This window comes from Neofelis nebulosa, chromosome 2, assembly GCF_028018385.1.
Source record: "Neofelis nebulosa isolate mNeoNeb1 chromosome 2, mNeoNeb1.pri, whole genome shotgun sequence".
NCBI lineage: Eukaryota > Metazoa > Chordata > Mammalia > Carnivora > Felidae > Neofelis > Neofelis nebulosa.
In genome coordinates, this window is record NC_080783.1 from 92,341,716 (window position 1) to 92,367,764 (window position 26,049).

The following is a 26,049-nucleotide window of genomic DNA, read 5'->3' on the forward strand; positions in this document are numbered from 1 at the left end:
TTAAGAGCTATTATTTTAGATGTAAGGGCAAGTGCGCCTATCAATTGTATCAGGTGATCTTTTTAAAATCACATGTTGTTAAATCCCATGCTGTAATACATAAAGAGCCCAAGACCCATGCTTCAGAATGAAACAGAATGTATAGCAAGGCTCCTCCGGGTCACAAGGGCACAGTGGAGTCCTCTGCACATTTTCTACATCCTCAATCAGGAAGAGTGTAGTCATGACAGCTTCTCACCAGGTCATGGGACAGAGTCAACACCCCATCCCTTCCTTTTAAAAATAGCATCACACCGTCCTGTGATTCTGGAGCTGTGCTTTGAAAATGGAGTGGAAAGAAATGCTATATATCATTGAAGGATCATAATAGTCACAGGTTTTACTTACAGAGTAAAAGGTACACCATGATAAGGAAATTTGTTGATATGGAGGATATCAGTTCTACTCATAACTACCACTAACATCATTCCTTTAAATTTGGTAACTACCAGGGCACCTGGGTGGCTCAGTCAGTTAAGTGTCAGACTTCGGCTCAGGTCACGATTTCACGTTTTGTGAGTTTGAGCCCCACGTTGGGCTCTGTGCTGACAGCTGAGAGCCTGACACCTGCTTCGGATTCTTTGTCTCCCTTTCTCTGTACTTGCCTTGCTCACTCTGTCTCTCAAAAAAGGAATAAATGTTAAAAAAAATAAATTTGGTAACTATCTATATGTTGTCTGCAAGTGAACTGTAGTTTCTCTAAGTTCGCATAGGTTTCCCTTCTTGCTTGCTATAGCTCCAACATTGTAATTTCTATTCAGTATCTGGTTTCTCTGTTTTAGTGGTATCTGCATCAGATCACCTGGACTTTTTTTAAAGACCATATTGTTGTGGCTATATCTCCCATAGTTCCTGGTTCAGTAGGTCTGAGGTGGGAGCCAAGAAATGGCATTTCTAACACATTCCTTGGAGATACTCTTAGATATTGGTTCAGGACCCTCCATCTTCTGAGAACTACCACTTTATTATTTCACAAGCTCAATGGGAGGAAGTATTGTACCTGTATATTCTCCATTCTACCATCATGCCTAGTATGTAGTGGCATGAACAAATATCTTTTGAATAAAAACTGATGATTAAGCCCTATCTCAATCGTAGTGAAAACACATATGGAATACTGGAAAATGTCATCCTGCCCATTAAGATTAATGCTTGCCAAAGAAACTCAAAAATTAACATTGAATTAGGAATCTCTGCTACTCTGGACTCTAGAGTGCTGGGGGCACTTCCTCTGAAAGTTTTTTCCTGAACCACTACTTTATGGTAATGAAATTGGCATGACATCAACAGGTTGGTTGGCTCTTTGGGCTTCCATTTGAGGTGCCTTGACACAGCAGAACCAACAGAGGCTTCTCCTCCAGGGCCATCTGCTTTCAATTTTGCAGCTGAACATCTTGAAGACTCACCAGGTGTCACAAGAGAAGGAGATTAAAAGTAAAATGTACCATGACAGCAATAATGTTCTTGTTATTATCAAAGTACTATAGGAATTATTCAATATTAGCATTTTCGTACAGCCTAAAATATTAGTGTTTTGGCTCAATATTAATGTTTTATAATTAAAATATTTTCTTAATATATATTCACACTAATGTTTTAAAGCAGATTTTCTCAGAATAGCTTTTGAAGCAATAAAGAGCTGATATACTAATAACTTACTGCTTTTTGACTCTTTGGAACACACATTTATTTAGTTATCATTATTAAATAACTGCTTTTGTGGAGGTTCTCTGATGAGAAAGCTTGATTCTTGCCCTCTGAGAACTCAGTTTTCCTCTAACCTTGGAAAAACTACATGTGAATGTAAGGGCTAGAGAACCATAAAAAATGAAGCCTTGCCATTTGCAACAACATGGATAGATCTTGAGGGCATTATGCTGTGAAATTAGGCAGAGAAGATCAAATGCTGCATAATCTCACTTATATATGGAGTCTAACAAACAAACAAAAACACCTGAGCTCATAGATACAGACTGTTGTTTTGGTGGTTACCAGAAGAGGGGGGATAAGGGACACCAAAATGGGTGAAGGGGGTTAAAATGTACAAACTTCCATTTATAAAATGGGACTGTAATGTACAGCATGGTGGTTATAGTTAATACTATTGCACCGTATGTTTGAAAGTTACTAAGAGGGTACATCTTAAAAATACTCATTCCAAGAAAAAAAGTTACAACTGTTTGGTGATGGATGTTAACTAGACTTATTGTGGTGATCATTTTGCAGTATACACAAATATTGAATCATTATGTTATATACTTAAAACTGATACAATGTTATGTGTCAATTATATCTCTGTTTTAAAAATTAAAAAAAAAATCATTGTGAAGTGAATCAGCAAAAAAAGTCAACAAACGTGTATTTTGCCTAGGCCTCAACTGACCTGAAGAAAGTATGGATATTAGAGGTTTGGTAACTTTCTGCCTGAAGAAAAGAAAGCCTGGAAGACCAAGAGTGGAAATGTAGAATGTTTTATATAGTAAATTTTAGATTCAGAGCTAGAACTGAAGAGTGGAAGGTATGGGGAGATGGATTTGGTTTAATATATGAAATAATTATCTAAAAAATATTATTTCCTTTATGCCAATAGCTATTCTAAGTATTTTGATCATTATTTACTCTGTGTTTTAATACATATTAACTAATTTATAGAAACCCACTTTATACATCACAGGTACATGGCGGAGGAGATTTCTTAGTTTGATATTGTACTAGATGATCATTGATGTCTGTTCTCTTATATCCTATAACCAAATAATCTGGATTTTATGAGTTTTCATCTATTGAACTGTTGATATTATTGTGTTGCTGCTTATTTGAGTTTGCCTATATTGTAAACCATGATGCAGCAAATTAAGTTTTAACCTGTTGCTAGAATCCACATTTATAAAGAATACACACTGATTTGATAATATGGAAAATGATTATAGAAACTCTAGTCTTTACAATGGCTATAGTTTCTCCAGCTTGTCATGTATAATCAGAGAAATAGCTTTAGGGAAACCTGAAATCATATTTATAACTAAATTACTTTGTATAATGAAGTCTGGTACTGTCAAACATGATTTGACCAACAATGGGGCAATTTAAAAAGTGTAAGTGAAATAGATTTGCCAATTAGATATAGCACTTTATAAATGTGGGTAACTGATCCTGAGGAACTAATAAGTATCTGGAGAACTCAATAATCACTTTAAAAAGTAATCAAGCCATGTAATTCCATCTGAGTTTTCATATCATGAGGAAAATTGTCTGAATCAAGAGAAAGAACATAGAGATTTCAATTCATCTTTGATATTACTTAATTAAGTTTGTTACCACGTTGCTATAAATATCATACAATTTTCTATAGCCTGTTGATTATCATAATTTTGAAATGTAATCCAGGATTAGGTAAGAGAAATAAGAATAACTTATAGTTTTTTCTTTTAATATAATGCAACTTAAGAATAATTACAAAGGAGTTGAGAAGTTAAACTTATTTGATGTTATAAATTAGGAGTATAAGAAAGATTATGTGAGCCTGGGTGGTCTTTTGTTAGTAATTCTCATTATTACTTGAGAAATCAATCCATAATCCCAACCACGATGACATGCATTCTGTAAGGAACACTACACCAGTGCGAACTAATTAAAACTAAAACTTTTTCTATGAAATAAGGAATTTATAGTGAATATTTAACAAAGTGTCAAGTAGCGCTAGTGATATGTCTTCGGGCTAATTCTGGTAGCTACAGAGTTAAGTGGGGCCACATTTTCAATCCAAATGAGTCGTAAAGTTTAGAATTCAATTTACAAAACTTAAGTTGGTTTTTTATTCTTTCACATGCATCTTTTCTAAACTCAGAATTACCTTACAATTATCTTGTCTTAGTCTAATAGTTGTACCTTACTACATTTCTGAGGGAAATGAGTATGAAAATAGGTATCCTGATAGAATTCATAGGGACACATTAGAAAATCATTAAGGGGGGCGCCTGGGTGGCTCAGTCGGTTAAGCGTCCGACTTCCGGTCAGGTCACGATCTCGCGGTCCTTGAGTTCGAGCCCCGCATCAGGCTCTGGGCTGATGGCTCAGAGCCTGGAGCCTGTTTCCGATTCTGTGTCTCCCTCTCTCTCTGCCCCTCCCCCGTTCATGCTCTGTCTCTCTCTGTCGCAAAAATAAATAAACGTTAAAAAAATTTTTTTTTTAAAAAAGAAAATCATTAAGAGATCTTGTATGCCAATATTTATCTTGAAATCATATCTACTCAAGATTTTTTTAGGTTGCTTTTAGTGTCAACCTGAAAATAGAAAAATCAGGTTAGAGCCAAAAATAGAGTTATTGTTGGCCTTTTGATCTTTTTAACAGGTAGTATGATACAATTTATAGAAAGATGCCAAATGGTTTTATAAAAGGAGAAAGTGCTATTTAGCAGCTAAAAATTAGGAATATTAGATGCATAAAAAATAGTAAGAATAAATTATCATAGGGGCATCTGGGTGGCTCAGTCAATTGACTATCCAACTTTTGGTTTCAGCTCAGGTCATGATTCCAGGGTTGTGTATTGAGCCCCACATTGGGCTCTGCACTGACCATAGAGCCTGCTCAAGATTCTCTCTCTCTCTCTCTCTCTCTCTCTCTCTCTCTCTCTCTCTCTCTCTCTCTCTCTTTCTTTCTTTCTCTCCTCCTCTACCCCTCTCCCCTGTTCATGCTTTCTGTATATAAATTTTTTTTTAACGTTTATTTATTTTTGAGACAGAGAGAGACAGAGCATGAACGGGGGAGGGTCAGAGAGAGGGAGACACAGAATCTGAAACAGGCTCCAGGCTCTGAGCTGTCAGCACAGAGTGTATATAAAATTTAAAAAAAGAATAAATTATCATAAACATAAATGGCCATATCTTCCAAAATCTGTAGTTCTTAATTTTTAAGAACTTTTTCTAAATGCATGCTGTGTAACAGCAGTCCTTGGAGATGCTACAGTACAAAATAAATTTTGTGGTAAAATAACTTCTAAAGGCACAGCAAAATATACATCTCTCCTTTATATGGGAGTGCATATTAGACAAAGTTCAGAGAAATCCTGTCCCCCAAAAATGTTTATTACAGCATTTGCAAAATTTATTTGGTCACAAACTATTCTCCTTCTTTTTTCTTTCACCATACATTCTGTAGAAAAAGGTTAAAGATATTTTAAGTTAAAATATTTAATTATTCTTATCAGTTGTTAATACTTACAACAAATAGGTAGATTTGTTCAAAGGTTGTATGTTGTATCAGAGAATTGGGTAACTTAAAACTTAGTTTCAGGAAACAATGTTAAGCTAGGTTATTTGAAAACTTCCTCCCTTGAAAACTAACATAAAACCCTGAATAAAATATTTTTATATATACAGAGAGACATAAAAAAACACCAAAAGTGATTTTGGCTTGCTTTTATGTTTCTCCTAAGTTTAGTGTGATGGTCTGGGGGGACAAATGGGAAAAAAATTAAAGCCCAGGTCTGGTAGTAGTTGCGGCATCTTAGAGGAAACACTATTCACAATAAGCTGTGATACCAAAGAACTATAGGCTCAAAGAAAAAGTCAACCTGAAGTAGACCAGGGTTTTTCTGGAATTGCAACAGTCTTCTTCATAGCCCAGGAAACCTTATGCCTTGACATTGTTTCAAGTAAGTCTGTGATTAGTGTAAAGTTCCCCAAGGGCCTGGCAGAGGCAAAGGTAACATCATTCTAGAGCAAGATATCTTTATCCAAGGTCACAGATTATTTCCACATTTTTTCCCCTCCAAATGACATGTCCAGCCCTTAATCAAAGATAATTGGGCACAAAAACAAATATATATACCAGAAAAATGTTTTCAGAAAGAAAAATTCAGAATCATGAGAAGTCCCAGAAAAATTTTAGGTATTGTAATTGTCATATTGACTAAAAAGCAACTATGCTTATGCTGGTAAAAGGAACAAAAGATGATCATGAAGATACTTTGGAGCCAGTAAACTATGAAAAGTGATTTGAAATAGTAGAATGGAATAGTAGATTTGAAGAATAAGTAAATAAAATATTTATAAATGAAATTTAAATTATCTGGAGTTAAATACAGTGGGTGCTTTACAGGCAGATTAGCATCTGGGTGGCTCAGTTGGTTAAGCATCCAACTTTTGCTCAGGTCATGATCTCATGGTTTGTGGATTCAAGGCCTGGGTCAGGCTGTGTGCTGACAGCTCAGAGCCTGGAGCCTGCTTCAGATTCTGTGTCTCCCTCTCTGTTCCTCCCCGGCTCATGCTCTGTCTCTCAAAAATAAATAAATGTTAAAAAAAATATTTTTAAGAAGCCAGGTATGAAATGGAGAGAGAAAATAGTATTTTCAAGGAGTGACAGACTGACAATTGAGTTCTCAAAAAGAACAATGGAAACCAACAAAACGAATCAAAAACAAAAACCCTGTAGGGTGGTATCTTTGAGTAAAAGAAGAAACCATGGCCAATCTAAAATTTAATTCTAAACCTAGATAAAGTAGCTTTCATGAATGAAAATTAACTAACAGATTCTTAGACAAATACTAAAACAATTCAAAGGAATATAATTCAAGGAGAAGGAATAACGTTTTAAATACACAGGTCATTAGAATGTCAAAAACAAATCTAAATGCTATTTACAAGAGGCAGAACTAAAACATAATGATACAAGACAATAAAAGTAGAGGATCGGGGTACCTAGGTACCTCGGTTGGTTAAGTGTCTGACTTCAGCTTAGGTCATGATCTCACGGTTCCTGGGTTCAAGCCCCACGTCAGGCTCCATACTCTCTCTGCCCCCCCCCCCCACTTGTGGTATCTCTCTCTCTCTCTCTCCCTCTTCTATCTCAAAATAAATAAATAAACTTAAAAAAAATAAAAGAAAATAAAATAATGGAAATATATATACCATGCAAATACTAGCACAAAGGATGCCTAGCAGATCTATATTAATATCATAAATAATAAGGCAAAATCATGACTTTAAGGCAAAATCATTACTATGGATAAAGAATGTTATTTCAGAATGACAAAAAATTTAATTCTTCAAGAATATACACAGATTTTATTTCTGCACTTAGGATCAACATGCATATGAATGTATAGAATTACATGAAGAATTAAGTAGATCCAAAATAAGAGTAAATATTTTATTATGACTTTCAGTCACTAATAGAACAGGCAGATAATAAGATTTGTTTTCAAATATCCACCATCATATTTGAGCATATAGTGAGCAATAAAAAAATCTCAACAAATTTCAAAAGGATTTATATAGAGTATGTTCTGTGATTATAATATAATCAAGGCAGAAGTTGATAAATTGAAAAATAACTAGGAAAAATATCTTTGGAAATTAAGAATTTGCTTTTTAACAGCCCAAGTGTTTAAAAAAACTCATACTGAAAAATAGGAATTATATTAACTGAATAATGAAAATACTAATGGTTAAGACTTGCTGGATACAGCTAAGTCAATATTTAGAAGGAAACTTAACCTTTAAGTGAAAGTTTGAAAAATGAATAAAGAATTAAAATTAATGAGCTAAGCATACTTCTAGAGAAACTAGAATAGAACAACAAAACAGACTCAAATAAATTAGAAGAATAATAGCAAATGTGAATGAGGAAAAAAGTAAGCATATATTATAGTTAGCAAAGATACAAGTAGAGTTCTTTGAAAAGTTAATATAAATGATAAATGCATGATGAGAGTGATCAAGGGGGTGAGAAGGAAGAGAGACAGAAAAGGTTAGTAAGGAAGAATCTTCCCTGATATCACAGAAAAAGAACATCAACTTAGATACTATTTATGTTAAAAATTAATATTCAGTTACAAAAATTTTATGATAGTAGATAATGTAAACTCACATAGAGAATATAGGGTGTACTCATGGATAATTGGAAAACACAAGTAGATCTGTACCTTTGAAGAAATTGAATAGTAGGAAAAATTATTGCACAAAGAAATCTGGTGCAGATGATTTCAAGAGACCTCTACAAATACTCATAGGTGAATTAATTCTTTTTTTTTTAAGTTTTTGTTTTAATTCCAGTTAGTTAACATGTAGTGCAATATTAGTTTCAGGTATCCAATATAGTGATTCAACAACTCCGTACATCACCTGGTGCTCACCACAAGTGCACTCCTTAATCCCTATCATCTATTTAACCCATCCCCCCACTCCCCCACACACACCTCCCCTCTGGTAACCATCAGTTTATTCTCTATAGTTAAGAATCTGTTTCTTATTTTTTTTCTCTCTCTCTTTTTACTTTTCCCTTTGCTCATTTGTTTTGTTTCTTAACTTCCATATATGAGTGAAATCATGTGGTATTTGTCTTTCTCTGACTGACTTATTTCACTTAGAATTGTACTCTCTAGCTCCATCCATGTTGTTGCAAATGACAAGATTTCATTCTTTCTTATGGAGGAATAATATTCATATATATATATTAGATATGTGTATATGTATATGTGTATATATTATACGTGTATGTATATGTGTATACATATACTGGTGTATGTATACATACTGGTGCTCACCAGGTGTGTGTGTGTGTGTGTGTGTGTGTATACACACACACACACACACACACATATATGTATGTATATATATGTACACACATACCCATCTTCTTTATCTATTCATCATTCAATGGATACTTAGGCTGCTTCCATAATTTGACTGTTATAATTGCTGCTCTAAACATAGAAGTGAATGTATCTCTTTGTATTAGTGTTTTTATATTCTTTGGGTAAGCACCCAGCAGTGTGATTGCTGGAGACTAGGGTAGTTCTATTTTTAACTTTTTGAAGAACCTCTATACTACTTTCCACAGTGGCTGCACCAGTTTGCATTCTCACCTACAGTACACAAGTGTTTCTTTTTCTCCATATCCTTGCCAGCACCTATTGTTTCTTGTGCTGTTCATTTTAGCCATTCTGACAGGTGTAAGGTAATATCTCATTGTAGTTTTGATTTGCATTTTCCTGATCATCAGTGATGATGAGCATCTTTTCATGTATCTGTTGGCCATCTGTATTTCTTCTTTGGGGAAATATCTGTTCATGTCTTCTGTCCATTTTTAAAAAATGGGTTATTTATTTATTTATTTAGGTGTTTAGTTTTAGAAGTTCTTTATATATTTTGTGTACTAACCCTTTACCAGATATGTCATTTGCAAATATATCTTCCCATTCCATAGTTTGCCTTTTAATTTTGTTGATTGTCTCACTTGCTGTACAGAAAATTTTTATTTTGATGTAGTCCCAATAGTGTATTTTTGTTTTTGTATCCCTTGCCTCAGGAGACATATCTGGAAAAAAGTTGCAATAACCAATGTCAAAGAAGGTACTGCCTGTGTTCTCTCCTAGGATTTTTATAGTTTCAGGTCTCACATTTAGGTCTTCAACCCATTTTGAATTTATATTTTTGTATGGTGTAAAAAAGTGGTCCAGGTTCTTTTTCATGTTGCTGTCCAGTTTTCTCAACACCATCTGGGAAGAAACAACATTTTCTCCACTGGATATTCTTTCTTGCTTTTTCAATGATTAATTGACCATATAGCTGTGCATTTATTTCGAAGTTTTCTTTCTTTTCTTTTTAATTAATTTATTTATTTTGAGAGAGAGAGAAAGAGAATGTGAGCAGGGGAGGGGCAGAAAGAGAGGGAGAGAGAGTCTCCCAAGCAGGCCCTGTGCTGTCAGCGCAGAGCCTGTTGCAGGGCTCAATCCCACAAACTATGAGATCATGACCTGAGCCAAGATCAAGAGTCAGAAGCTTAACCAACTGAGCCACCTAGGCACCCTCCTTCTGGGTTTTCTATTCTGTTCTGTTGATCTATGGGTCTATTTTTGTGCCGGTACCATATTGTTTTGATTACTACAGCTTTATAATATAACTTGAAGTCTGGAATTGTGATGCCTCCAGCTTTGCTTTCATTTTCAACGTTGCTTTGGCTACTGGGGATCCCTTGTGGTTCCACACAAATTTTAGGATTATTTGTTCTAGTTCTGTGAAAAATTCTGTGGGCATTTTGATAGGGATTGCATTAAACGTGTAGATTGCTTTGAGTAGTACAGACATTTTAACAGTACTTTTTCCTCCAATCCATGAGCATGGATTTCTTTGTGTCATCTTCAATTTTATTCATCAGTGTTTTATAGTCTTTCACCTCTTTGGTTATGTTTATCCCTAGGCGTCTCATAGTTTTTGGTGCAATTATAAATGAGATTGTTTTCTTAATTTCTCTTTCTGCTGCTTCATTATTGATGTATAGAAGTGCAGCACATTTCTGTACATTGATTTTGTATCTTATGACTTTACTGAACTCATTTATCAGTTCTAGCAATTTTCTGGTGGTCTTTTGTGTTTCTTATATATAGCACCATGTTATCTGCAAATAGAGTTTTGCTTCTTCCTTACTGATTTGGATAATTTTAGTTCCTTTTGTTGTCAGATTGCTATGGTTAGGACTTCCAGCACTATGTTGAATGAAAGTGGTGAGAATGGACATCCTTGCCTTGTTCCTGACCCTAGGGAAACGCTCTCAGTTTTTCCCCATTAAGGATGATGTTAGCCACAGGTTTTTCATAGATGGCCTTTATTATGTTGAGGTATGTCCGCTCTAAACCTATTTTGTTGAGGGTTTTTGACATGAATAGATGTTCTCCTTCACCAAATGCTTTTTCTACATCTACTGAAATGGTCATATGGTTCTTATCCTTTCTCTTAATGATGTTATGTAAACTGTTGATTGATTTGTGAATATTGAACCACCCTTACAAGCCAGGAATAAGTACACCTTGATCATGGTGAATGATTGTTTTATATATATTGTTGGATTCAGCTTGCTAGTATTTTGTGGAGGATTTTTGCATCCATGTTCATCAGGCATATTGGCCTGTAGTTCTCTTTTTTAGTGGAGTCTTAATCTGGTTTTGGTATCAGGATAATGCTGGCCTCAGAATGAATTTGGAAGTTTTCCATACTTTTCTATTTTTTGGAATAGTTTGAGAGGAGTAAGTATTAACTCTTATTTAAATGGTTAGTACAATTCACTTGCAAAATCATCTGATCTTGATCTTCTGGGTTTTGGGAGTTGTTTTTGTTTGTTTGTTTTGTTTTTATTACTGATTCAATTTCTTTGCTGGTTATTGGTCGGTTTAAGTTGTATATTTCTTCCTGTTCCAGTTTTGGCAGCTTATGTTATATGTTTCTAGGTATTTATATGTTTGGTAGTTTATGGTATATGTTTCTAGGTATTTATTCATTTCTTCTCAGTTGTCTAATTTGTTGCATATAGTTTTTCATAATATTCTCTTATAATTTTTGTATTTCTGTGGTGTTTGTTGTTATTTCTCCTCGTTTGTGATTTTATTTATTTGAGTCCTTTCTCTTTTCTTCTTGGTAAGTCTGGCTACAGGTTTATCAATTTTATTAGCTTTTTTCAAAAACCTACCTCCTGGTTTCATTGATATGTCCTATTGTTTTTTTTTAGTTTCTGTATCATTTATTTTATATAAATGATAATAATAAAGGTATGCCTTTACCTTTATTATTTTTTCCTTCTGTTGGCTTTAGGTTATGCGTGGTGTTCTCTTTTAGGTCCTTTAGGTGTAAGGTTAAATTATTTTTTTGAGATTTTTCTTGCTTCTTGATGTAGGCTTGGATTACTGTAACCTTTCTTCTTAGGACAACTTTTGCTGCACCCAAAAAGTTTTGGACCATGGTGTTTTCATTTTCATTTGTTTCCATGTACTGTTTTATTTCTTCTTTGATTTCCTGGTGACTCATTCATTGTTTAGTAGCATGTTATTTAACGTCCATGTATTTGTTGTCTTTCCACACTTTTTCTTGTGTTTGAGTTCTAATTTTATAGCATTGTAGTCAGAAAAGATGCATGGTATGGCTTTGATCTTCTTGAATTTGTTAAGACTTGTTTTGTGGTCTACTATCTGATCTGTTCTCAAGACTGTCCCATGTGTACTTGAAGAATGTGTATTTTTCTGTTTTAGAATGGAATGTTCTGAATATGTCTATTAAGTCCATCTGACCCAGTGTATCATTCAAAGCCATTGTTTTCTTGTTGATTTTCTGTTTACATGATCTGTCCATTGCTGTAAGTGGGAGTGTTAAAGTCCCCTACTATTATTGTATTACTATCAATTGGTTCCTTTATGTTTGTTATTAACTGTTTTATGTATTGGTGCTCACATGTTGGGTGCATAAATAGTTGCAATTATTATATCTTGTTGGATTGTCCCATTTCTTATTATATAGTGTCCTTCTTTGTGTCTTGTTACAGTCTTTGTTTTAAAGTATAATTTTGTTTGATATAGGTATTGTTACTCTGGCTTTCTTTTGACATCCATTTGCATGATATAGTTTCTGTACCCCCTAGGCAGCATATCAATGGGTCTTGTTTGTTTGTTTTTTTTTTAATCCATGCTGTCACCCTATGACTTTTGATTCCTGTATTTAGTCCATTTATATTTGAAGTAAGTATTGAGAGATATGTATCATCATTTTATTATTTGTTTTGTGGTTGTTTATGAAGATTTTCTCTGATCCTTTCTTGTCTTTCTCTCTTTCACAGTGTGTTGATTCTCTTTAGTTATATATTTGGATTTCTTTTTCTTTATTCTTTGCATATTTATTATGCAAAGAATCAAATATTATGCATATTTGATATGTGGTTACCATTAGGTTTGTACATAATTTCTTTTACATATAGCAGTCTCTATTAAATTAGTGGTCATTTACATTTGAGCCCATTCTTTGCTCCTTTCTTCCCCACATTTTAGGTATATGTTGTCATATTTTACATTCTTTTATTTTATGAGTTCTTTGACTGATATTTTACAGAAATATTCATTTTTACTGATTTTGTTTTTCCTACCTTCATATTGTCACTTTTTGTTTTTCCTTTGCACTCAGAGAATCCCCTTTAATATTTTTTGCAGGGCTGGTTTAGTGGTCATAAACTCCTTTAGTTTTTGTTGTCTGGGAAACTCTTTATCTCTCCTGTTCTGAATGTTAACTTTGCTGGGTAAAATATTCTTGGCTGTAGATTTTTCCCATCAGCACTTTAAGTATATCATGCCACTCTCTTCTGGCTGATAAAGTTTCTGCAGAAAAATCCCCCTGCTAGCATTTTGAGATTCCTTTATATGTTACTGTCTTCTCTTGTTTTGCTGCTTTAAAATTTTTCTTTATCACTATATTTTGCAAACTCAGTTATAATATGTCTTGGTGTGGGTCTCCTTTTGTTGATTTATTTGAGTGTTCTCTGTTCCTCCTGGATATCTGTTTTCATCCCCAGAATAGGGAAGTTTTCAGTTTTTGTTTCTTCAAATAAATCTGCCCTCTTTTCTTTCTCTTCCTCTGAGACTCCTATAATATGAATGTTATTATGTTTGATGGAGTCACTGAGTTCCCTAAGTCTATTCTCATTTTCCATAATTCTTTTTTCTCTCTTTTGTTCAGCTTGATTACTTTCTACTACTCCGTCTTCTGGGTCATTAATTAATTCCTCTGCTTCTTCCAATCCTCTGTTCATTCCATCAAGTTTGTTTCTCATTTTGTTTACTGAGCCCTTTATCCCTCCCATGTTATGCCTTATCTCTGTGTTAAGGGTCTCAGTCGTCTCTTCCTTTTTTTTCTCAAGTCCAGTGAATATCCTTAGGATTATTGCTTTAAATTCTGTACTGGGTTGTTACTTATAACTGTTTCACTTAGATCTCTGGCTGTGGCTTTGTCCTGTTCTTTAATTTGGGATAAATTTCTTTGTCTTTTCATTTTGTCTATGTCTCTGTGCCTATTTCTCTGTGTTAGGGAAGTCAGCTACATCTCCTGTTCTTGAGGGTAATGGATTTATGAAGAGGTCCTGTAGTGCCCTGCCATGTGGTATCCCCTGTTCTCTAGGGCCTGGCAATTCCAGGAGTGTTTCCAATATTTGTTGCTTGTGCTTTATTGTTCTGTGCTGACTGCTTTATCCTTCAGGCCAGTCATCTGCCAGATATGCTCTTTGCCTGTTGTGGTAAGTGGTCTCTGGCCTGAACATGGAGTGTTTTGACTGGGTGTGCTTTTGTTGGCTTATGAAATGAGACTGGTTGCCACTGCCACCATAACTAAAGCTCTACAAAACTCCCAACTCAAAAGGCACAGTGTGAGCATGGGTTTGCCAGGCTTCTGAGGGACAGGGCCTACTGCACTGGGACTGATGCAAGTGAGGCCGGGCACGGTGGTTCTACCAGATCAAGGTGGCATGTGGGGCAGGGCTTGGTAGAAGCAAGTTAGATAGTGAATATAGGTGCTGCACTGGTTCCCACGGATGGCACTGTACTTATGCTGAAGGGAAGGGGAGGGAAATGGCACCTGCTAGTTTGTTTGTTCCTGGAGAGGTCTCTCTATGAATGCTGCCTCTCTGGCAAGCACTTTGAGATGAACAAATAACCTCCCCACTGTGTGTCCCAGGCACTCTTCATATCACTGTTTCCACACTGTATGTCCAAAGGTTGTTTACCTGATTTCTGTCCAAGAGCATCACAATACCTTCTTGGCTGTATCCCAGCTAAGCCATCTGACCTTCAAAACTCCAGGCTTTAAGTTCTGCTGGTTGCCAGAAGTCACAAAATTCATCCCCCTCACTTCCTAAGACAATTACTATGGGGATTCATTTTCCTTATGTGCTCCTCTGTGTGTCAGTCTGTATGTTGCCTTTATCTGCAACTGTGCTTCTTCCCCATCACAGTGGTCAGGAGCTGTTTTTCTCCCAAACCACATCTGCATACTTCTTACCTTCTTTGATATGGCCTCTTCTCTTCTTTTAGCTATGGAATTTGTTCTGTCAGTCTTTGGATCAATTTTGGGTTATTTAGGATGATTTGATAGTTTCCAAGTTGTATTCTTAGAAGGAAGTGAACTTAGGGTCCTCCTACCCTGCTGCTATCTTCCCCACTTACTCAGATGAATTAATTCTAATTATAACTAACTCTTCCAAAGGAAATAAAATCATGGGATATTCCACATCTCATTTTATAAAGCTAGCATATCTTCAAAACACATAAAGACAGTGTAAGAAAGGATAATTACAAGACAATCATATAGATAGATAGATATTTACTTAAAACAATTTTAGCAGACTAAATCTAAAAACATTTCATAAAAAGTGGTTTTATTCCAGGAATGCAAAAATGGCTCAGCATTTGAAAATAAATCAAAATAATTTATTACATTAATTGACTATCCTAATAAATGCAGAATAATGTTTGACAGAACTCAACATGCATTCATGATTAAAGCTCTTTGCAAAGTAGGAATAAAAAGAAACTCCTTTAATTTGATAGGAATATCTAAAAAAGGGGGGACAGAGGGTGTTTCAAAATAAATAAAGCAATATTATTCTTTATAATAAACATTGTTAACTTTCTATTTGATAGTGTTCATGAGAAAAGAATTTCCACTATAACCAATTCTATGCTGTTTCTTACTGAATGTCTTACACAGAATATTAAGTCATAAAATGGAACTAAATTATTGAACAGAAAGAGAAAAACCAGAATTCATGGAACGCAGTATATATAGAAAATCAAAGTTTTTAGAATTATTAACATTAATATGTTATTTTGCAACAAAGCTGCTCTATTAAAAGTATAGAAAAAATTATTTTTTATATAATAACCACAACCAGAATACATAATTTTAAAATGCCTCCTTTTATAATATCTTCAGAAACATCATATTCATAGGAATAAGTCAAATGTAAGTTATGCAAGATCTGTATATAGAAATATGTTGAATGACTTTAAAGAAGACCTAAATAAATAGAGCTATGTGCCATAATAATGGATGGAATGATGTCAATGCTTCCCAAAGAATGAGGTCTTTATAGAAAAAAAACAAGTGAGTGTAAATGAATAAACTAGGGCTCCTATGTGTAAGAGCTCCTGAGTAAAGTATAGAGTTGTCTCAAGCCACTGATTTAGTAGTAAACAGAATATATCATGTGTGTGCTTACAAATCCACATTTACTCATGATCTACTTGAGTCCATTGCTGAATGGAAAGAGTATTTAAGCAAAAAAAATGCACAAATATTTTGAAAGTAAGTATAAGAGATAAGTACAGAAATTGTTTAGAGATGCAATATACCTAACAAAGTTTGAATTTAGTTTTGTTTCAGCGTTTCAAATGATATTCTGATTACTTTGACACCAAAAATATTTTTATGCTAATGGAAAGGAAAACCATCATTTTAACTTGACTATTTGGAAACCTCTGATTTAACAAAATATCATTCCATTTTGTTAATGTAACAAGATATTAAAACCAAACTGCTTTATTATTAGTTTTAGCTGAATCTCTAAGATTTCAGAATCTCTAAGATTTCAGAACATTTTCACATTCAAAAGTGAGAATTCTCTGTATAGAACTTGGAAAAAGATGGTTGAAAACTATATTTTCATCTCTTAAATGCTTAGCCACATGAAGGGTCTAGAGTACCAAAAGGTCCGAGGAAAGAGTATACTTTTTGGAGAGCACTGCTGGTATCTTGTGAGACCCAACACACCTTCATTAGAGAGTGATGGGGAAATTGTTCGTAAATTAAATACAAGAGAAGGGAACCTCATGAGTCAACTCCAGGAGCTCAATATACGTTCCTGGGGAGCTTAGAAGGTGTAGTAAGCTGGTATCTCACTTAGGTCTCTGAAATCTGGTAGATAGAGGCTATGCTTAACTAGCCGCTCTAAAGAGAGTACAGTTAGTGTACTGCATCTTGCAAAGGATTGCACAGAGTTTATGAGAGGATGCCTGCATATTTTCCAAGAACCAGATGTGGGAAACATGTGAGAGAAAGAACCAGAACCATGGATGACCCTGTTCAAAAGGACTGCCTGGAAGAATGTGGTTTCCACAATAAAGATAGTGGACCAGCTTGTTCCCAGGAGCTGAGAAAGGAGATGCTGGTCAAGGGAAGACAGTTGAGAGAACCCAGGGTGAGAGTGGGAGGTATCTATAAAGAATGTACAAAAGCATCCCTTGAGAGGAAGATCCTTGAAGCCCAGGGAGTGCTATTACCAGCTCATAGCAGTATCAGTGTGCTAGGCTAGGACCTGCAGGAGAAGTAGGCACTTTCCCTTTGTATTACAGCCAGCCAGCCCAAGTCCAGCCTGAGCTGATTGAGAGATGAAGCCTTAACTTTGTATGGACTTGGATGTTTGGACAATTTGAAATCTTGAAAGAAGACTATTTTGTGGCTTGAAATGACCCGAGAGCCATTTATTTTCTAGGATATAGCAGAAGAATCATAACTACTACTCTTATAATCATCCAAGGAACTGGGGAAGAATTATCCACTTGCTAATTTTACCTGTCACTTGGCTGGACTATAGTGCCCAGTTGTTTGACCAAACACCTAGATGTTGCTGTGAAGGTACTTTTTAGATGTGATTAACATTTAAATAAATCAGCAAAATTTCCTCCACATGTGGGTGGGCCTCATTCAATCAGTAAAAGGCCTTAAGACCAAAGACAGGTTTCCTAAAGAAAGAATTTGGCCTCAAAGCTGCAGAATAGAAACCGTGTCTGAATTTGGAGCCTGCCTAGCCTGTCCTGAGGATTTCAGAGTCAAGAATCTTATTTGAATTCCAGCCTGCTGGCTTTTCCTATGGATTTTGGACTTACCAGTCCCCACAGTCACATGAATCAGTTCCTTAAAATAAATCTCCCTCCTTCCTTCCTTCTTCCCTCTACCTTCCTCCTTCAATCTCAACCTCTCTGTATACAGACACAGATATATAAATATATACATATATTCTCTTTATATACAGAAGGGGTTTAAATCAACAATGGGAGGAAAAAAGTTAAATTGTTTTATGATTATAACCTTCATCTTGTTTAACATTTCCGTTTTAGTATCTTTTTTCCTAGTAAGTGCTTTTGACTGGGTGGATACATTTAGAAATCTACAGGCCATTAGTTTTTGTTAAAATTTAATGTTACATGCTGCCCCTACCCCTTTCCTGTTCTTGCTCTGAAATAAGCCCATGTAAACTCCTACATGTGAGCTCTAGCACTCACATGTTTATTGATTCATTAAGAGGTCATCTGACATCTGATTTTTTAGCCCTGTCTGGCTGTGAGTTCAGTATACATTGACGCAGTGGAAATAATATCTCAGTTGCCTAGTATTTATATTCTTGGTTTTAGTTAACTGTTGTGTATGTGTATGCATATGTGTGTGTGCATGTGTGTGTTTTCCCCCAGATAGTTTATTTTTTTATTTTTATTTTTTAATATGAAATTTATTGTCAAACTGGTTTCCATACAACACCCAGTGCTCATCCCAAAAGGTGCCCTCCTCAATGCCCATCACCCATCCTCCCCTCCTTCCCACCCCCCATCAACCCTCAGTTTATTCTGTTTTTAAGAGTCTCTTATGCTTTGGCTCACTCCCTCTGTAACTTTTGTTTTCCTTCCCCTCCCCCCATGGTCTTCTGTTAAGTTTCTTAGGATCCACATAAGAGTGAAAACATATGGTATCTGTCTTTCTCTGTATGGCTTATTTCACTTAGCATCACACTCTCCAGTTCCATCCACGTTGCTACAAAAGGCTGTATTTCATTCTTTCTCATTGCCAAGTGGTATTCCATTGTCTATATAAACCACAACTTCTTTATCCATTTTTCAGTTGATGGACATTTAGGCTCTTTCCATAATTCGGCTATTGTTGAAAGTGCTGTTATAAACATTGGGGTGCAAGTGCCCCTATGCATCAACACTCCTGTATCCCTTGAGTAAATTCCTAGCAGTGCTATTACTGGGTCATAGGGTAGGTCTATTTTTAATTTTCTGAGGAATCTCCACACTGTTTTCCAGAGCGGCTGCACCAGTTTGCATTCCCACCAACAGTGCAAGAGGTTTCCTGTTTCTCCACATCCTCTCCAGCATCTATAGTCTCTTGATTTGTTCCTTTTAGCCACTCTGACTGGTGTGACGTGGTATCTCAGTGTGGTTTTGATTTGTATTTCCCTGATGGGGAGTGACGTTGAGCATCTTTTCATGTGCCTGTTGGCCATCCGGATGTCTTCTTTAGAGAAGTGTCTATTCATGTTTTCTGCCCATTTCTTCACTGGATTATTTGTTTTACAGGTGTGGAGTTTGGTGAGTTCTTTATAGATTTTGGATACTAGCCCTTTGTCCTATATGTCATTTGTAAATATCTTTTCCCATTCTGTCAGTTGCCTTTTAGTTTTGCTCGTTGTTTCCTTTGCAGTGCAGATGCTTTTTATCTTCATGAGGTCCCAATAGTTCATTTTTGCTTTTAATTCCTTTGCCTTTGGGCGTGTGTCAAGTAAGAAATTGCTACGGCTGAAGTCAGAGGTTTTTTCCTGCTTTTTTGTCTACAGTTTTGATGGTTTCCTGTCTCATATTCAAGTCCTTCATCCATTTTGAGTTTACTTTTGTGAATGGTGTAAGAAAGTGGTCTAGTTTCATTCTTCTGCATGTTGCTGTCCAGTTCTCCCAGCACCATTTGTTAAAGAGACTGTCTTGTTTCCACTGGATATTCTTTTCTGCTTTGTCAAAAATTAGTTGGCCATACATTTGTGGGTCCAATTCTGGAGTCTCTATTCTATTCCATTGGTCTATGTGTCTGTTTTTGTGCCAATAGCATGCTGTCTTGATGATGACAGCTTTGTAGTAGAGACTAAAGTCTGGGATTGTGATGCCTCCCACTTCGGTCTTCTTCAATATTACTTTGGCTATTCGGGGTCTTTTGTGGTTTCATATGAATTTTAGAATTGCTTGTTCTAGCTTCGAGGAGAATGCTGGTGCAATTTTGATTGGGATGGCATTGAATGTATAGATTGTTTGGGGTAGTATTGACATTTTAACAATATTTATTCTTCCAATCCATGAGCACGGAATGTTTTTTTTTTTTTAATTTTTATTTATTTTTGACAAAGAGAGAGCACGAGAGTGAGCATGAGTGGGGGAGGGTCAGAGAGAGAGGGAGACACAGAATCTGAAACAGGCTCCAGGCTCTGAGCGGTCAGCACAGAGCTCGACATGGGGCTCGAACTCATGGAGTGTGAGCTCATGACCTGAGCTGAAGTTGGACGCTAAACCCACTGAGCCACCCAGGCGCTCCAAGCATGGAATGTTTTTCATATCTTTGTATCTTCTTCAATTTCCTTCATAAGCTTTCTATAGTTTTCAGCATACAGATCTTTTACATCTTTGGTTAGGTTTATTCCTGGGTATTTTATGATTCTTGGTGCAATTGTGAATGGGATCATTTTCTTTATTTGCCTTTCTGCTGCTTCATTATTAGTGTATAAGAATGCAACTGAGGGAGGGAGGGAAGATGGCGGTGTAGGAGGATGCTGGGCTCACCGCGCGTCCTGCTGATCACTTAGATTCCACCTACACCTGCCTAAATAACCCAGAAAACCACCACAGGATTAGCAGAACGGAGTCTCCGGAGCCAAGCACAGATGAGAGGCCCACAGAAGAGGGTAGGAAGAGTGGAGAGGCGGTGCGCTCTCCACGGACTGGCAGGAGGGAGCCAGGGCAGAGGGGCAGCCTGCAGGCCAAGCAGAGCCCCCGAGTCTGGCATGCAAAAGCGGAGGGGCTGGACGGAGTATGTTCCGACAGCAAGCGGGACTTAGCATCAGGGAGGTCATAAGTTAGCATCTCTGCTCGGAAAGTGGGAAGGCTGGAGGACAATGGGAGGGAGAGTTGTTGAGCCCCGGGTGACAGAGCTCAGCTTGGCGGGGAACAAAGGCGTTCACCAGTGCCATCTCCCTCGCCCATCCCCCAGCCAAAATCCCAAAGGGAACCGGTTCCTGCTAGGGAACTTGCTCGCTCCGTGCAAACACCCAACACTGTGCTTCTGCAGAGCCAAACCTCCGGCAGCGGAGCCAAACCTCCTGCTGCCACAGGGCCCCTCCTGAAGTGGATCACCTAAGAAGTGAGTTAAGCCTGCCCCTCCTGCCCCCGTGCACCTTGCCTACCCACCCCAGCTAATATGCCAGATCCCCAGCACCACAAGCCTGGCAGTGTGCAAATGCCCCAGATGGGCCACGCTACCCCACAGTGAATCCTGCCCCTAGGAGAGGGGAAGAGAAGGCACACACCAGTCGGACTGTGGCCCCAGCAGTGGGCTGGGGGCAGACATCAGGTCTGACTGCGCCCCCGCCCACCAACTTCAGTTATACACCACAGCACAGGGGAAGTGCCCTGCAGGTCTGCACCACTCCAGGCACTATCCAAAATGACCAAACGGAAGAATTCCCCTCAAAAGAATCTCCAGGAAATAACAACTGCTAATGAACTGATCAAAAAGGATTTAAATAATATAACAGAAAGTGAATTTAGAATAATAGTCATAAAATTAATCACTGGGCTTGAAAACAGTATAGAGGACAGCAGAGAATCTATTGCTACAGAGATCAAGGGACTAAGGAACAGTCAGGAGGAGCTGAAAAACGCTTTCAACGAAATGCAAAACAAAATGGAAACGACGACGGCTCGGATTGAAGAGGCAGAGGAGAGAATAGGTGAACTAGAAGATAAAGTTATGGAAAAAGAGGAAGCTGAGAAAAAGAGAGATAAAAAAATCCAGGAGTATGAGGGGAAAATTAGAGAACTAAGTGATACACTAAAAAGAAATAATATACGCATAATTGGTATCCCAGAGGAGGAAGAGAGAGGGAAAGGTGCTGAAGGGGTACTTGAAGAAATTATAGCTGAGAACTTCCCTGAACTGGGGAAGGAAAAAGGCACTGAAATCCAAGAGGCACAGAGAACTCCCTTCAGACGTAACTTGAATCGATCTTCTGCACGATATATCATAGTGAAACTGGCAAAATACAAGGATAAAGAGAAAATTCTGAAAGCGGCAAGGGATAAACGTGCCCTAACATATAAACGGAGAACTGTAAGACTCATGACTGATCTCTCTTTTGAAACTTGGCAGGCCAGAAAGGATTGGCACGAGATCTTCAATGTGCTGAACAGGAAAAATATGCAGCCGAGAATACTTTATCCAGCAAGTCTGTCATTTAGAATAGGAGAGATAAAGGTCTTTCCAAACAAACAAAAACTGAAGGAATTTGTCACCACTAAACCAGCCCTACAAGAGATCCTAGGGGGGATCCTGTGGGACAAAGTACCAGAGACATCACTACAAGCATAAAACATACAGACATCACAATGACTCTAAACCCATATCTTTCTATAATAACACTGAATGTAAATGGATTAAATGCGCCAACCAAAAGACATAGGGTATCAGAATAGATAAAAAAACAAGACCCATCTATTTGCTGTCTACAAGAGACTCATTTTAGATCTGAGGATACCTTTAGATTGAGAGTGAGGGGATGGAGAACTATTTATCATGCTACTGGAAGCCAAAAGAAAGCTGGAGTAGCCATACTTATATCAGACAAACTAGACTTTAAAGGCTGTAACAAGAGATGAAGAAGGGCATTATAATAATTACAGGGTCTATCCATCAGGAAGAGCTAACAATTATAAATGTCTATGCGCCGAATACCAGAGCCCCCAAATATATAAAACAGTTACTCATAAACATTAGCAACTTTATTGATAAGAATGTGGTAATTGCAGGGGACTTTAACACCCCACTTACAGAAATGGATAGATCATCTAGACACATGGTCAATAAAGAAACAAGGACCCTGAATGATACATTGGATCAGATGGACTTGACAGATCTATTTAGAACTCTGCATCCCAAAGCAACAGAATATACTTTCTTCTCGAGTGCACATGGAACATTCTCCAAGATAGATCATATACTGGGTCACAAAACAGCCCTTCATAAGTATACAAAAATTGAAATTATACCATGCATACTTTCAGACCACAATGCTATGAAACTTGAAATCAACCACAGGAAAAAGTTTGGAAAATCTCCAAAAGCATGGAGGTTAAAGAACACCCTACTAACGAATGAGTGGGTCAACCAGGCAATGAGAGAAGAAATTAAAAAATATATGGAAACAAACGAAAATGAAAATACAACAATCCAAACGCTTTGGGACTCAGCGAAGGCAGTCCTGAGAGGAAAATACATTGCAATCCAGGCCTATCTCAAGAAACAAGAAAAATCCCCAATACAAAATCTAACAGCACACCTAAAGGAAATAGAAGCAGAACAGCAAAGGCAGCCTAAACCCAGCAGAAGAAGAGAAATAATAAAGATCAGAGCAGAAATAAACAATATAGAATCTAAAAAAACGGTAGAGCAGATCAAGGAAACCAAGAGTTGGTTTTTTGAAAAAATAAACAAAATTGACAAACCTCTAGCCAGGCTTCTCAAAAAGAAAAGGGAGATGACCCAAATAGATAAAATCATGAATGAAAATGGAATTATTACAACCAATCCCTCAGAGATACAAACAATTATCAGGGAATACTATGAAAAATTATTTGCCAACAAATTGGACAACCTGGAAGAAATGGAGAAATTCCTAAACACCCACACTCTTCCAAAACTCAATCAGGAGGAAATAGAAAGCTTGAACAGACCCATAACCAGCGAAGAAATTGAATCGGTTATCAAAAATCTCCCAACAAATAAGAGTCCAGGACCAGATGGCTTCCCAGGGGAGTTCTACCAGACGTTTAAAGCAGAGATAATACCTATCCTTCTCAAGCTATTCCAAGAAATAGAAAGGGAAGGAAAACTTCCAGACTCATTCTATGAAGCCAGCATTACTTTGATTCCTAAACCAGACAAAGACCCAGTAAAAATAGAGAACTACACACCAATATCCCTGATGAATATGGATGCAAAAATTCTCAATAAGATACTAGCAAATCGAATTCAACAGCATATAAAAAGAATTATTCACCATGATCAAGTGGGATTCATCTCTGGGATGCAGGGCTGGTTCAACATTCGCAAATCAATCAACGTGATACATCATATTAATAAAAGAAAAGAGAAGAACCATATGATCCTGTCAATCGATGCAGAAAAGGCCTTTGACAAAATCCAGCACCCTTTCTTAATAAAAACCCTTGAGAAAGTCGGGATAGAAGGAACATACTTAAAGATCATCAAAGCCATCTATGAAAAGCCCACAGCTAACATCATCCTCAATGGGGAAACACTGAGAGCTTTTTCCCTGAGATCAGGAACACGACAGGGATGCCCACTCTCACTGCTGTTGTTTAACATAGTGCTGGAAGTTCTAGCATCAGCAATCAGACAACAAAAGGAAATCAAAGGCATCCAAATTGGCAAAGATGAAGTCAAGCTTTCGCTTTTTGCAGATGACATGATATTATACATGGAAAATCCGATAGACTCCACCAAAAGTCTGCTAGAACTGATACATGAATTCAGCAAAGTTGCAGGATACAAAATCAATGTACAGAAATCAGTTGCATTCTTATACACTAACAATGAAGCAACAGAAAGACAAATAAAGAAACTGATCCCATTCACAATTGCACCAAGAAGCATAAAATACCTAGGAATAAATCTAACCAAAGATGTAAAAGATCTGTATGCTGAAAACTATAGAAAGCTTATGCAGGTAATTGAAGAAGATATAAAGAAATGGAAAGACATTCCCTGCTCATGGATTGGAAGAATAAATATTGTCAAAATGTCAATACTACCCAAAGCTATCTACACATTCAATGCAATCCCAATCAAAATTGCACCAGCATTCTTCTCGAAACTACAACAAGCAATCCTAAAATTCATATGGAACCACAAAAGGCCCCGAATAGCCAAAGTAATTTTGAAGAAGAAGACCAAAGCAGGAGGCATCACAATCCCAGACTTTAGCCTCTACTGCAAAGCTGTCATCATCAAGACAGCATGGTATTGGCACAAAAACAGACACATAGACCAATGGAATAGAATAGAAACCCCAGAACTAGATGCACAAATGTATGGCCAACTCATCTTTGACAAAGCAGGAAAGAACATCCAATGGAAAAAAGACAGTCTCTAACAAATGGTGCTGGGAGAACTGGACAGCAACATGCAGAAGATTGAAACTAGACCACTTTCTCACACCATTCACAAAAATAAACTCAAAATGGATAAAGGACCTGAATGTGAGACAGGAAACCATCAAAACCCTAGAGGAAAAAGCAGGAAAAGACCTCTCTGACCTCAGCGGTAGCAATCTCTTACTCGACACATCCCCAAAGGCAAGGGAATTAAAAGCAAAAGTGAATTACTGGGACCTTATGAAGATAAAAAGCTTCTGCATAGCAAAGGAAACAACCAACAAAACTAAAAGGCAACCAACGGAATGGGAAAAGATATTTGCAAATGACATATCGGACAAAGGGCTAGTATCCAAAATCTATAAAGAGCTCACCAAACTCCACACCCGAAAAACAAATAACCCAGTGAAGAAATGAGTAGGAAACATGAATAGACACTTCTCTAAAGAAGACATCCGGATGGCCAACAGGCACATGAAAAGATGTTCAACATCGCTCCTTATCAGGGAAATACAAATCAAAACCACGCTCAGATATCACCTCACGCCAGTCAGAGTGAGGTGAACAAATCAGGAGACTATAGATGCTGAGGAGGACGTGGAGAAACGGGAACCCTCTTGCACTGTTGGTGGGCATGCAAACTGGTGCAGCCGCTCTGGAAAGCAGTGTGGAGGTTCCTCAGAAAACTAAAAATAGACCTACCCTATGACCCAGCAATAGCACTGCTAGGAATTTACCCAAGGGATACAGGAGTACTGATGCATAGGGGCACTTGTACCCCAATGTTTATAGCAGCACTGTCAACAATAGCCAAATTATGGAAAGAGCCTAAATGTCCATCAACTGATGAATGGATAAAGAAATTGTGGTTTATATACACAATGGAGTACTACACGGCAATGAGAAAGAACGAAATATGGCCCTTTGTAGCAACGTGGATGGAACTGGAGAGTGTGATGCTAAGTGAAATAAGCCATACAGAGAAAGACAGATACCATATG